This window comes from Beta vulgaris, chromosome 9, assembly GCF_026745355.1.
Source record: "Beta vulgaris subsp. vulgaris cultivar EL10 chromosome 9, EL10.2, whole genome shotgun sequence".
Taxonomy (NCBI): domain Eukaryota; kingdom Viridiplantae; phylum Streptophyta; class Magnoliopsida; order Caryophyllales; family Amaranthaceae; genus Beta; species Beta vulgaris.
Window position 1 is genome coordinate 17,313,869 of NC_079210.1, and position 12,336 is coordinate 17,326,204.

General features: G+C 39.1%; 1 pseudogene; it reads left to right on the plus strand.

Annotated features, from left to right (window-relative positions):
* Window positions 1-9,030: 9,030 nt before the first annotated feature.
* LOC125493741 (uncharacterized) lies at window positions 9,031-11,501 on the plus strand (annotated as a pseudogene).
* Window positions 11,502-12,336: the final 835 nt, after the last annotated feature.

The following is a 12,336-nucleotide window of genomic DNA, read 5'->3' on the forward strand; positions in this document are numbered from 1 at the left end:
GGGCTGCGTTTTCCATTGCACCCCTTCATCAGCCGCCTCCTTTTATTACTATAACATAGGACTTAACCAACTTGCCCCAAATTCATGGCAAAACATTTTGACTTTCATAGCCGTCTGCGAATTTCAGGGAGTTGATCCGTCCATGGCTGCTTTTTCGCAAATACACTACGTCTCCAAGGTTCCTAAAACTGTAGATGGGGCCTGGTTCAGCGTCTGTAATCGTCAAGGCTTCATGACGTCTTGGGACAAGACGTCCAAGATGCATGCTTGGAAAGCCGAGTTCTTGTTCGTCCAAGCTCCCAACGATGCGGTGGCCAGACGGTATGGTTACACTAGCCGGGCTGCTACCAATGTTGGATGAACAACGTCCTTTCTGGAGCTTGAAAACAGCTCAGGTGAGTAGTTGGTGGAATACTTCAAAATCTCGGAGTATTCCATCAATGACGTCTCCTTTAAGGGTCCGTCCAATTGGATACCTTGCTATAATTTTCAGGGTCTTAACCATGTTTCCTTTTCTTATGCAGACTCGGCCAAGGCGAAACTCAGAAAATCTTGGAGAGGATATATGAGTTCGTCCAGGTTCACAGACTCCCTCTGGAAGGAGTTCAGCAAAACTTGTGCTGAAAAAAGGACGGACACCCTGGTATGAATTTTTTTTTTTGCTAGACGAGTCTTTTCTTTGAAGAGCAAAACGTCCTTAATTGCCTCTGGACGGGCTCTCCCTCTGGGGGGCAGAATGTCCAAAGTTGATTTCGGACGGCCTTCTCCTTCTATGACTAGAATGTCCTGAAGTGACTCTAGACGAGCTCCCTCACTATGGGGGAGAACGTTCGAAGTTGATTCTGGACGACTTTCGTCTTCAAAGGACAAAACATCTTGGGATGATTTGGACGAGCTCCCACTTCGTGGAGCAGAACGTACAAAGCTGTTTTTGGACTTCTTCCTTCTTCGAAGGATAGAACCTCCTGAGCTTATTTGGACGGTTTCCTTTTTCTTCCAGTCTTCTCTTTTGATTAATCATTTTACTAAATTTTTTCAGAAAAATGCCCCAATGTCCAAGGCGTTGGCGGAGAACGCGGCCTTCAAGAAAAGACCGGCCACCACTAGTGATGCTCCTCCTCCAAAAAAATCAAAGGGGTTCACAGCAAAGAAGAAGAAACCATCACGGCCTGCTCCCAATGTCGTGATTGATATTCCTGCTGAGGACGACCCTCCCAAGGCCGAGGAAATGGCCTTGGTCACCTATACGGGCCCTGTCAGCCCACTGGCCACTGAGCATCCGGACGCGGCTGCTCTTTTGGACGGAGCAGGGACCCAACCTGCCATGCCGGAAGCGGCTGTGGACGGGTCTGCCTATTCAGGGCCAGTTGCCGAACTAGTTTCCTAGATGCCTGAGGCATACAGGACGGCCTCCCGATCCTCTGGGGAGTCTTATTAGAACACTGCGCGTTGGTGGGCGGCCAATGAGTCCCTCCAACCGTCAGACTGTCGTTATACCCTTCCGAAATACTAACGAGTCACCTCTTTCAGATAAGGGGAAGGGTATAGCTGAAGAAGCTCCAGCCGGCTTTCCAACTCTATCTGACGACGAGTCTTCGACCGCTTTCTCGATGATGAGCTCGGATGACAGAGAGAAGCTCAAGCTGGAGCTTTTCAAATGCTTCCCTGAACCTTACATCAAGGGTTTGAGGGGAGGCTCATCAGGACATGTTGGCTACATGTCTCAACTGGCTGCAGAGGTAACTTTTTCCTTGGACGTTTTGAATTCTATACTTAGATATATTTTCTCAATTTTGCATTCGTCCTAACACTTTTCGTCTTTCCTTTGACAGCTCTTTGCTCGCAGCTTTATTGCCGAAGACTGGGCAAGGCAGCTGAGGAAAGAGAACAAAAAACTTGTCATTGACGTTACCAAAGTTGCCAACCTTGCCCAGTTTTCCATAGCTGAGCAGGAGTTACTGCATCAGCAGTGGAAGGTGGCCTGGGAAAAGCGGTCAGCCGAGATGGAGGCCCAAATAAAAAATTATCTCCTCTGGCTGACCAGTCTTCTGGACGGGAGAAACACTCTCTAGAACGAGAGGAATGTAGCCTTGCTGGCCGCGGCGGAACTCATAAAAGAGAACCGCTATCTCCGAGGGAAGGGCCATATGCTGAAGCTGGATTTTTTGGCTACCGAGGAAGCGGCCAAGGAGGCTATGAACGAAGTGATTGAAACTTCGAAAACTTGGGCCGTGCAGGCCTTTGAAATGCTGGCTGAAGAGGACGACATCCCTAGGTATGTTCGCCGGCTCGAATTTCAAGAGAGCCTGCACAAGGCTAACATTAAAGGGAAGGAACCCCCCGTCTTCCAAGAATCTTCCGAAGATGAAGCGGAAGACGAAGCTGAAGCCCAAGATGAAGAGAACTACAATCCTCCAGACGCTTAACTTTTCCCATTCTCCATCTCGGCTGCAGGCCTCTTGTAGTTGTAGTTTTGCTTTAGATTAGGTTGTAATCTTTTCTTCAATTTATAAAAGAGCTATCATTTTCCATTTCTAATGCTTTATACTTTCATGCACTAGACGCCTTGTTTTGATCAAACATTGATGCCTAAGTATGAAAGCAATTCGTCCTAACACACTTCATCTGATCAACGACTCCTTTTGGCCGAATATACCAAGACGTTTTATCAGTTGCCTAAGTTCAAAACTTGTGAGTTTAAAAACTATTAAGTTAATAACTTGTTCGGCCTTTCATCTGATCAACGGCTCCTTTTGGCCGAATATACCAAGACATTTTATCAGTTGCCTAAGTTAAAAACTTGTGAGTTTAAAAACTGTTAAGTTCATAACTTGTTCGGCCTGAATTTTGGCTATCATTCGTTATTGGACAAAGACTTAGTTATTTTTAATAAATTAGGTACCTATATGCCCCCCTTCTGGACGAGGAGGTCTTAGTGACCTTCCTTTGTTTCAAGAAGGAACAAGACCATAATTTGCTTAAATAACTTGGACGTTTTATGAAGATGATTGTAACCCGTTCATCTTTGTTTTATTTGTGAAATAACTTGTTCCTTTACTAAGGTTGTTATTTCTAATTGTGGTTTTTGGATAGAAAGTAGGATTCCTTTACTAAGGCGTCCTAATTCCAGCCGACCTTGTTTAGGAGATGTTTAACTTTTTAAGTAAACAAATCTGCCGGCCAATTTTATGTACTTATCCATATTAGGATGATAACATGTTGGCTGATCTTCTAATAGAAGGTGTTTTTAGTCGCCGCTCTGTTTTATTAGTTAGCTTTGGACGATAGTATGTATTTTTAACTTAAGCAAATAAATTAAACAGAGAGACAGTCATAGGAGGGAAGTAGAATTGTATTATATGAATTTTGCTTGACGGATAGTCAAGGTATATGTATACATTTCTACTTTTTTCATTGTAATGCACTAAGAAGAGATTACACTTTCTCAAGACATCTTAAACAAAGTATTTTTTCAAAGTTTCAGAATTCCACATCCTAGGAATAGAACGTCCGTCCATTCCTTCCAGACGAAAGGTGCCATTCTGAACCACTTCGACGATTTTGTAGGTTCCCTCCCAATTTGGAGTGAGCTTTCCTAGCTCCTTAGCTCGGCATACTGCTTCCATCTTTCTTAGGACGAGATCTCCTTGCTTCAAGGGCCGCCTTGCAACTCTTTTGTTTAATTCTCTAGCCATTCTTAACTTGTAGAGTTGCATCCTCAGCAGCGCGTTCCCCCTGACTTCAGGAACTAGATCTAAGGTCGTCCGAAGAGCAGCCCAATTGGCATCTTCTAAGTACATCATCACTCGCAGAATTGGTTCCTCAACTTCAATGGGGAGAATGGCGTTTGAGCCATATACTAGCATGAATGGGGTTTCTCCAGTTGAGTTTTTGGCCGTTGTTCTTATTGACCACAAGACCAACTGTAATTCTTCGACCCATAATCCCCTTGCATTATCTAACTTCTTTTTTATTCTGGCCGACAAGATCTTATTAAAAGCTTCGACCTGCCCATTAGCTTGTGGATGAGCCACTGCAATAAAGTGAGCCTTGACTCCTTGATCGGCCAGCCATTGACGAAGCTTGGGTGTTTCAAATTGTGGTACGTTGTCAAAGACAATGGACTGGGGCATACCAAACCTTGTGATGAGGTTCTTTCAGATGAACCCTTTGACGTCGTTGGTGGTAATGCCTCTCAGTGCTTCAACCTCCACCCATTTTGTAAAGTAGTCGACGGCTACTATTACGAACTTTTTCTGGCCGGCAGCAATGGGAAAAGGGCCAAGAATGTCCATTCCCCATTTAGCAAAGGGTAGAGGAAAAAGGATTGGAGTTAAGTAATTGGACGGCTTCTGATAGATGTTGCCATGCTTTTGACAACTATCACATTTCTTTGCGTAAAGCAAGGCGTCCTCCTTCACGGTCGGCCAAAAATAGCCAGTCCTTAGAGCTTTTTCTCCTAGCACCCTCCCCCCAATGTGGGAAGCACAGGCCCTTCTCGAATTCCTTCAAAACATCCAATCCGTCCTTCCTACTGATGCACTTGAGAAGAGGCCGGTTGAAGGATTTTTTGTACAAAGTTTCATTCCACAAATCAAACCACTTGTCCCCAGCCTTCACATATTTAGCTTCTAGAGGATCAAGAGGCAACCGACCTGTCTTCTTATATTCAATGATGGGGCTCATCCACTTATCTTCTCTGCTAAGAAATAGGACTTCCTTGGCATCAATGCTCATGGCCGCCTTGACCTCCCAGAACACTGTTCAAGGCACATCCCCTTCAGCCGAACTGGCTAGCTTAGAGAGGGCATCAGTCTGATGGTTTTCTGATCTTGGCACTTGATCTAGGACGAATCGTTTCAAAGACTTGACCTCCTCTGTTATCAGGCTCATGTATTTACTCATAGACGCCTCCTTGCATTCAAAATCTCTATTCACTTAGCTGACCACCAGCAGGGAATCAGTTTTTGCTTCAATTTTCCAAGGATCCAGCCGCTTTGCACATTCTAATGCCGGCTAAGAGAGCTTCATACTCTGCTTCGTTATTTGAAGCCTGGAATTGGAACTTCATTGCATACTCAAATTTGTCCCCTTCTGGTGACTGGAAAATGATCCCGGCTCCACATCCATTAGCAGTGGATGATCCGTCAACCATTAGGGTCCAGTGCCTCTTTCCCTCTGCTGGGTCCCGGACGTTTTCCACTGTAGGTCGAGTGAGCTCTATAATAAAGTCCGCCAGAGCTTGCTTCTTATATGATTTTCTGGGCTCGAACGTCAGATCAAACATATTGAGCTCAACGGCCCACTTCAACATTCGGCCGGATGCGTCCATCTTATGCAATACTTGCCTTAACGGTTGGTCTGTGTATACTAGAATACTGTGAGCAAGGAAATAAGGCCTCAACTTCCGGCTGGCCATTAACAGCGCCAGGCCGAACTTCTCTATTGACAAATACCTGCCTTTTGCGTCCTTTAGCACATGGCTATCAAAATAAACGGGTATTTGTACTGAATCTCTCTCAGCTAGGAGAACAACACTTACCGCGAATGGGGACACGGCCAGGTAAACATATAGCTGAAGTGCTTTCTCAGCTTCCTTTGTCCACTCAAACTTTGCATTCTTTTTTATGGTCGCAAAGAAGTGATGACACTTATCTATTGATTTTGAAAGAAATCGTCCAAGAGCAGCCAGACATCCCGTCAGACGCTGAACTTCCTTGACTTTGGACGGCGAGGTCATATCCAGAATTGCTTGAATTTTGTCAGGGTTGGCCTCAAACCCTCGCTAATCGACCAGAAACCCTAGAAACTTCCCGGCTACTACGCCGAATACGCATTTCTACGGATTGAGCTTTAACTTGTACTTTCTCAAAGTGATGAAGGTTTTTCTTAAATCTTCCAATTGATCCTTTTCTTCTCGGCTTTTGACGATCATATCGTCAATATAAGCCTCCATACTTTTCCCTAGTTGCGGCTGAAGACAGTGTTGATGAGCCTTTGAAAGGTGGTCGGCGCATTCCTCAGGCCGAAGGGCATCCGAAGCCAGCCATATAGCCCTTTTTCAGTAATGAAAGAGGTGTTAGCCTGATCATCCGGCCACATAAGTATTTGGTGAAAGCCTGAGTAGGCGTCCATGAAACTAAGCAGTGCATGCCCTGCTGTAGAATCAACCAGTCGGTCAATCTTGGGCAGTGGGAAGTTGTCCTTAGGACAAGCCTTGTTTAGATTTGTGTAATCAACACACATCCTCCAAGTACCATTCGGCTTGGGAACCATTACAACATTTGCCACCCAATCTGGATAATAGGTTTCGCGGATAAACTTGGACTTGAGCAGCTTCTGGACCTCTTGGTCAACGGCCTGATTTCTAGCCGGCCCTAGATGCCTCTTCTTTTGCCAGACTGGCTTCTGCCCTGGCTCAATATTCAGCTTATGTACTGCAACTTCAGGATCTATTCCTGGCATTTCTTCCACTGTATAGGCGAAAACATCTTTAAATTCTTTCAGCAACGCAACCAAGGTGTTTTTCATTTCAAAACTCAGGACGGATCTAATCTTCAATGTCCTCTCCGGACATTCTGGTCTTAAACAGATTTCAATGTTACGTAGTCTAAAACTGGTAATTTAATACAATAACTCCCAACTTCAAGTTCTTAATTTGGAGACTTGTGCAACAATGATTGGGCTCGGATCCCGATATAGAACTCTGATCAGCAACCTGCAAAAAAGGGACCACCCAGGAGGTTTGGGTGGTATTTCCCCCACCGATGCTTAAGTCAGATATCAGGGATATAAAGGAATTTTTAGAGAGAGAGAGAATTTATGGCAGAATAACAGTACTATGCTTTGAAAAAGTACCTTTCCCCTGATTTCAAGGACTATTTATACTGTTTGAAGTGACTGTTGTACTTTGATGTCACCCTAATTTGGGAACATCTGATTGGCTAAGCAATAATATCATGACACGTGGCAAGTGCTGATTGGTGAATACAATTTACCCTATTGCTGAATCAGGCTTTACTTGCATTGGGCCTAAGTACAATTTTAGGGCCACAAGGGAGCTTTTCAGTACACCTTTTCCTCAGAAAAGTGTACTTTAGCCCAAATGACCTACAGACCTATGTACTTTCTTTTTCATAAGCGAATGCCACATGTAAGGTTGGGATGGTGCCACGTGTCATCATCGTAGCCACTGATTTTCAAGCTACAACACATTTTATTAAGCACATTATGCTCAATTGAAGCATAAGAATTAAAAAAAAAAATAGTTACATAAAATTATTAGCAACTATAATTGTAATATCATACTCATAAATAATTTGATATACTTGTGATGCAAGCACTGTTATGATGCATCCTGTCAACAAACTGCCATCCACAGTGGCTCCCCAACCATCAAAGAACAACAAATGTATAAAGCACAAAGTTCACAATAATTGGCCGCTCAATATGATAATATTTTACCAATATGATCTCAAGCTCATATCATATATTGACTTCTGAAGCTGACACTCCTTCTCTGCTACAACTTTTAATTTCTCAACTAAATCTTTACCCTTGTCATCCATCACCCTAGCTTACAACTCCAAATCTTGCTCCTTCACTAAAATAACATCCACACGTTGTTTGAGATCCAATTCACTTAACTCCCAGGCAGGGCCGGCCAATGGCCTGTGCAAACAGACCATCAGCACAGGGCCCCGAAATGTTGAGGGCCCAATTCCCAAATATTGCAGCCCAGCTTTTGTTTTTTAAAAAAATTTCTTCCAGTTCTCTGTCTACATTCTTCATTAGCGGCGTGTAGACTGCAAATAACGAACCACGTTGTTCTCTAACTTCCCCTAATTTCTCTTTCCAATTTTCATAAATTTGTTATCTTTTAAAAATCTTCTAAATTCTTAATCTCTCTTAACAACTTCCCAAAAATCTCTCACTCATTCCTTATCAAACGTTACCTAGAATATGAAAACATCAATTCTGATTTTCTTCATTCAATTTTCAATTAACGGCTTATTTTTTCACTATTTATATATTTCTAACTCATTTCTATTTTTTCATCAATTATCAATTAGTTCTGAGACAAAAGAAATTGAAATGCATACCTTCAAATTTTTGTTGTTTTTGATTTCTGGAAATTTGGGGAGGAAGAAACCAGATTCGTGAAGAACTGAATAATTGAATATACCTTATCTTTCTACATATTCATGAAATTTGCGATCGAACTGAAGAACTTAATATTCGTCAAACTTGCGGTCGACTGTCGAAGTCGAACTTCGAAAAAATTAAAGCAGAAAGATGAAAGTTTGAGACAGGTGAATCCTAAATTCTAAATATCTATAATCTACACTAATTATCATTCACTAGTTATTTGATTATGTTTATCAATTATCAATTTTTTCAGTTTAATTTTTGGTTTGAAATGGTTGAAATTTTCCTACAGTAACTCATGCGTTTGTTTCATATGAACTTGAAGAAGACGATTAGTATTGTACAGCTGTACTAGTCTACTAGATTGTGGCTCCCCTAAAAAAAAAATAAAAAATTCTACTAGATGAGTAGATGTGGCACAGTGGCAGCACCGCAGCAGGTATGAGTCCATATGAATTGTTGCTCACTTACTCACTTAATGCCTTATAGTTTTATTACTTTATATTTAGTGGCTTTATAGTTTTATTACTTTATATTTTCAGAATTTTAGTATTTGTTCTTTGTACTAGTAGTATTATATGTTTTAGTAGGTAAAATCTTGTAGTTTTCAGTTATGTTCTTTGTACTAGAAGTAATATTTTATAATTTTAAGGATTAATGGTATTGTGTATATTTTAATGAGATTTTTTCTTTGATTTTTTAGGTTGAAATTATTGGTTAATAATTGATTAATTGAGGAATATTTGTCACAAATTGGAGTATTATTGCTTAATTGTCAGGTTGTTTCGCTCTTTTTTTCACTTTTATTTACGTCTTAAATTGTTGATTGTGTGATTTACACCATAGTTGTTTTTTTTCCCATGCCTCCTAAAACTAGAAAGTATGAATTTGGGTATGAAAAACGTAAGAAAAAAAAGGCTTGAGGAGTTAACTCAATCCCAAAGAGGAGCTCTTGATAAATTTATTATAAAAGAGCCTCATATTCATGTTGATAATCAAAATAGTGAGAAGGTAAATGATGAAGTTCTTGAAAATGAGGTTACTAACGAGAATGTTGATATGGAGAATCAAAATATGGACTCGGAAAATAGAGGTGATGTGCCTTTTGAAAATGATAATTTGGATAATCAAAATGTTGTTTCTAACAATGACTATGATGAGGATGTGGAGTATAATAGTAATGATAATGAAAAGCAAGAAACCCCATTTGAATCTTTGTTTGATATATTTGATCCAAGAAACTGGGATGCCATTGATTCTAAAATGATTGATGTATTAGTAATGAAAGGTCCTAAAAGAGATCTTTCTACTGTGAAGGGTCCTAAAGAAAAATTTTCTAGACGATTTACTGCTAATTTATACACTAGAGTTTTATCTAATGGAGAGAAGTGCGATAGAGATTGGCTTGTCTATTCAAAAGAGCTTGATAAAGTATTTTGTTTTTATTGTAAGGTTTTCAAAAGAAGGATTGGTAGAGGTCAATTAACGAACGAGGGTTTTAGTGATTGGGCACATATTGGTGAAAGACTGAGAGAGCACGAGACAGGCATGGAACATGTTAATAATATGGCTATTTGGTATGAGTTGCGTTTGAGGATAATGAGAATGAAACTATAGATAAAACAGCTCAAAATCTAATTGAAAAAGAGAAAGAGCACTGGAAGAATGATTAGAAAAGAATCATTCACTGGAAGAATGATTAGAAAAGAATAATTTCAATAGTGAAATTCCTTGCTAACCATAGTTTGGCCTTTCGGGGTTCTAAAGAGAAATTCTACCAAAATAGCAATGGTAATTTTTTGGGTTTAATTGAAATGTTAGCAGAGTTTGACCCTGTTGTTCAAGAACATGTAAGACATGTTACAAATGACGATGTTCACTTGCATTATCTTGGCCATAACATCCAAACGAGTTAATACTTTTGCTTGCTTGTGCAATAAAAACTGAAATCATTAAAAAAATCAAACAAGCAAAAATATTTCTCCGTGATACTCGATTGTACACTCGATGTTAGCCACTAAGAGCAAATGTCTTTGATAATAAGATATGTTGATGCATGTTTCTTCAAATTCTGTTAGCATTGAGGAATCTTTTTTAGGATTTTTAAATATGAATGATACAACTGGCCAAGGACTGTTTAATGTTTTACAAAGCGAGCTGAAAAATCTTGATCTTAAGATATTTGATGCACGAGGACAAGGATATGATAATGGATCAAATATGAAAGGAAAACATCAAGGTGTTCAAAATAAGTTTTTACACATTAATCCGAGAGCATTTTATACTCCTTGTGGTTGTCATAGTCTTAATTTAGCATTGTGTGATATGGCTAACTCATGTGGTAAAGCTAAAGATTTTTTTGGAGTTATTCAACGAATTTATACAATTTTTCCAAATTCTACTAAAAGGTGGCAAATTTTGAAAGATAATGTAAAAGGATTGACTCCAAAGTCATTGTCATCCACTCGTTGGGAGAGTCGTGTAGATAGTGATAAAGCTATAAGATCTTAAATGTCAGATTTTAGAGAAGCTTTACTTGAAGTATCAGAAAATGATCTTGATTTTAAAATAAAAAGTGAAGCTAAATCCTTAGCGACAAATGAGCTTGGTGATTTTGAGTTCTTAATGGCAATAATCATTTTGTTTGAGATATTATCTGCAATTAATATGGTTAGCAAGCTCTTACAATCAAAAGATATGCTTATTGATGTTGTTATGGAAAAAATAAAGGGGTTAATATCATTTTTTGAAGGATATAGAGAAACTGGCTTTTATAATGCATTGGATAATGCTAAGGGAATTGCTATTGAAATGAATATTGAGCCAATATTTCCTCAAAGACGTATAATTAGAAGAAAGAGAAATTTTAATGACAATTCAGATACCCCATAGTTGAGCTATCTGGGGAGGAGTCTTTTAGAGTTACTTACTTTTTTTACCTTATTGATCAAGCCGTTGTTTCCCTTGAAAAGAGATTTGAGCAATATCAAGAGTATGAAAGTATTTTTGGATTGTTGTTTGACTTGCGCAAGTTACAATCATTGGATCATCTAACTTTGTTGTCTTGTTGTAATAATTTTGAAGAGGCATTAAAACATAATGATCAATCTGATACCAATGGGAAAGAATTATATGTGGAGTTAGATTTTCTAAGAGGAATATTGCCCAATGAAAAAATGGGGCCTATTATTAAAATTTTTTTAAAGGGCATAAACTGTTTTCCTAATGTAAGTGATGTGTATAGCATTTTACTAACGATTCCCGTGACAGTTGCTTCTACAGAAAGAAACTTTTCAAAATTGAAGTTGTTGAAGTCTTACTTGCGGTCCACCATGGTACAACAAAAGGCTTAATGGATTAGCTTTGATAGCAATTGAGAATGATCTTTTGGAGACCATACAATATGAAGATTATTTGGTTGATGAAATTCCTTCAAAAAGTGTTAGAAGAATAGCTCGTTTTATGTAGGAGGTTAATAATAGCTTTAAGCTGTATTGAGATTTTATTTACCATTTTAATAAAGTAGTTTAAGTTTTCGTGGATTCAATTTGTAAGAATATAATGGTATTTTGATAATTTTTTTAATCCATATTTTTTTATCATGAAAATGAAATTTTTCCTAAATATAAAGGGCCCAATTTTAAAGATTAGAACAGGGCCTCTAAAATGTTTAAGACAGCCCTACTCCCAAGCATGAAAGAAGGTGATGCATCTCCTTCTAAAATTGTCTTAATTGCAGTATGCTGACCATGATTAACTTCACGTTCATATATGCAAAAGTGGATTGAAAAAAAAAAAAAGTGATTTCACCTGGAAACACTTCAAGCTCCTGCGTCAATAAGGGAAAATAAACGTAATTGTCATTTACCTATATCTTAATTCCTCAAGCACATTTGAAACAGTTAAAAATCTCATCATAAAATTTAATGGATAACACTTATCATAGCTTGCAAATTTCCACATAATCCACTAACAACGCACCTACCGAAAATACAAAAAAAAAAATTCAATAAACTTTATGAGTAACAACTAACAACGCAGCATAGCTTCATAATAGCTTAGCATTGGAAATATCTTCTCCAACTATGTTGAGAAAGCGGAAATTTTGAAACTAAATTTCAACTGACCCATATAATTTATATTTTCATAGATTATTATTAATTCTGCAAAGCAGATGGTGGTCCATCT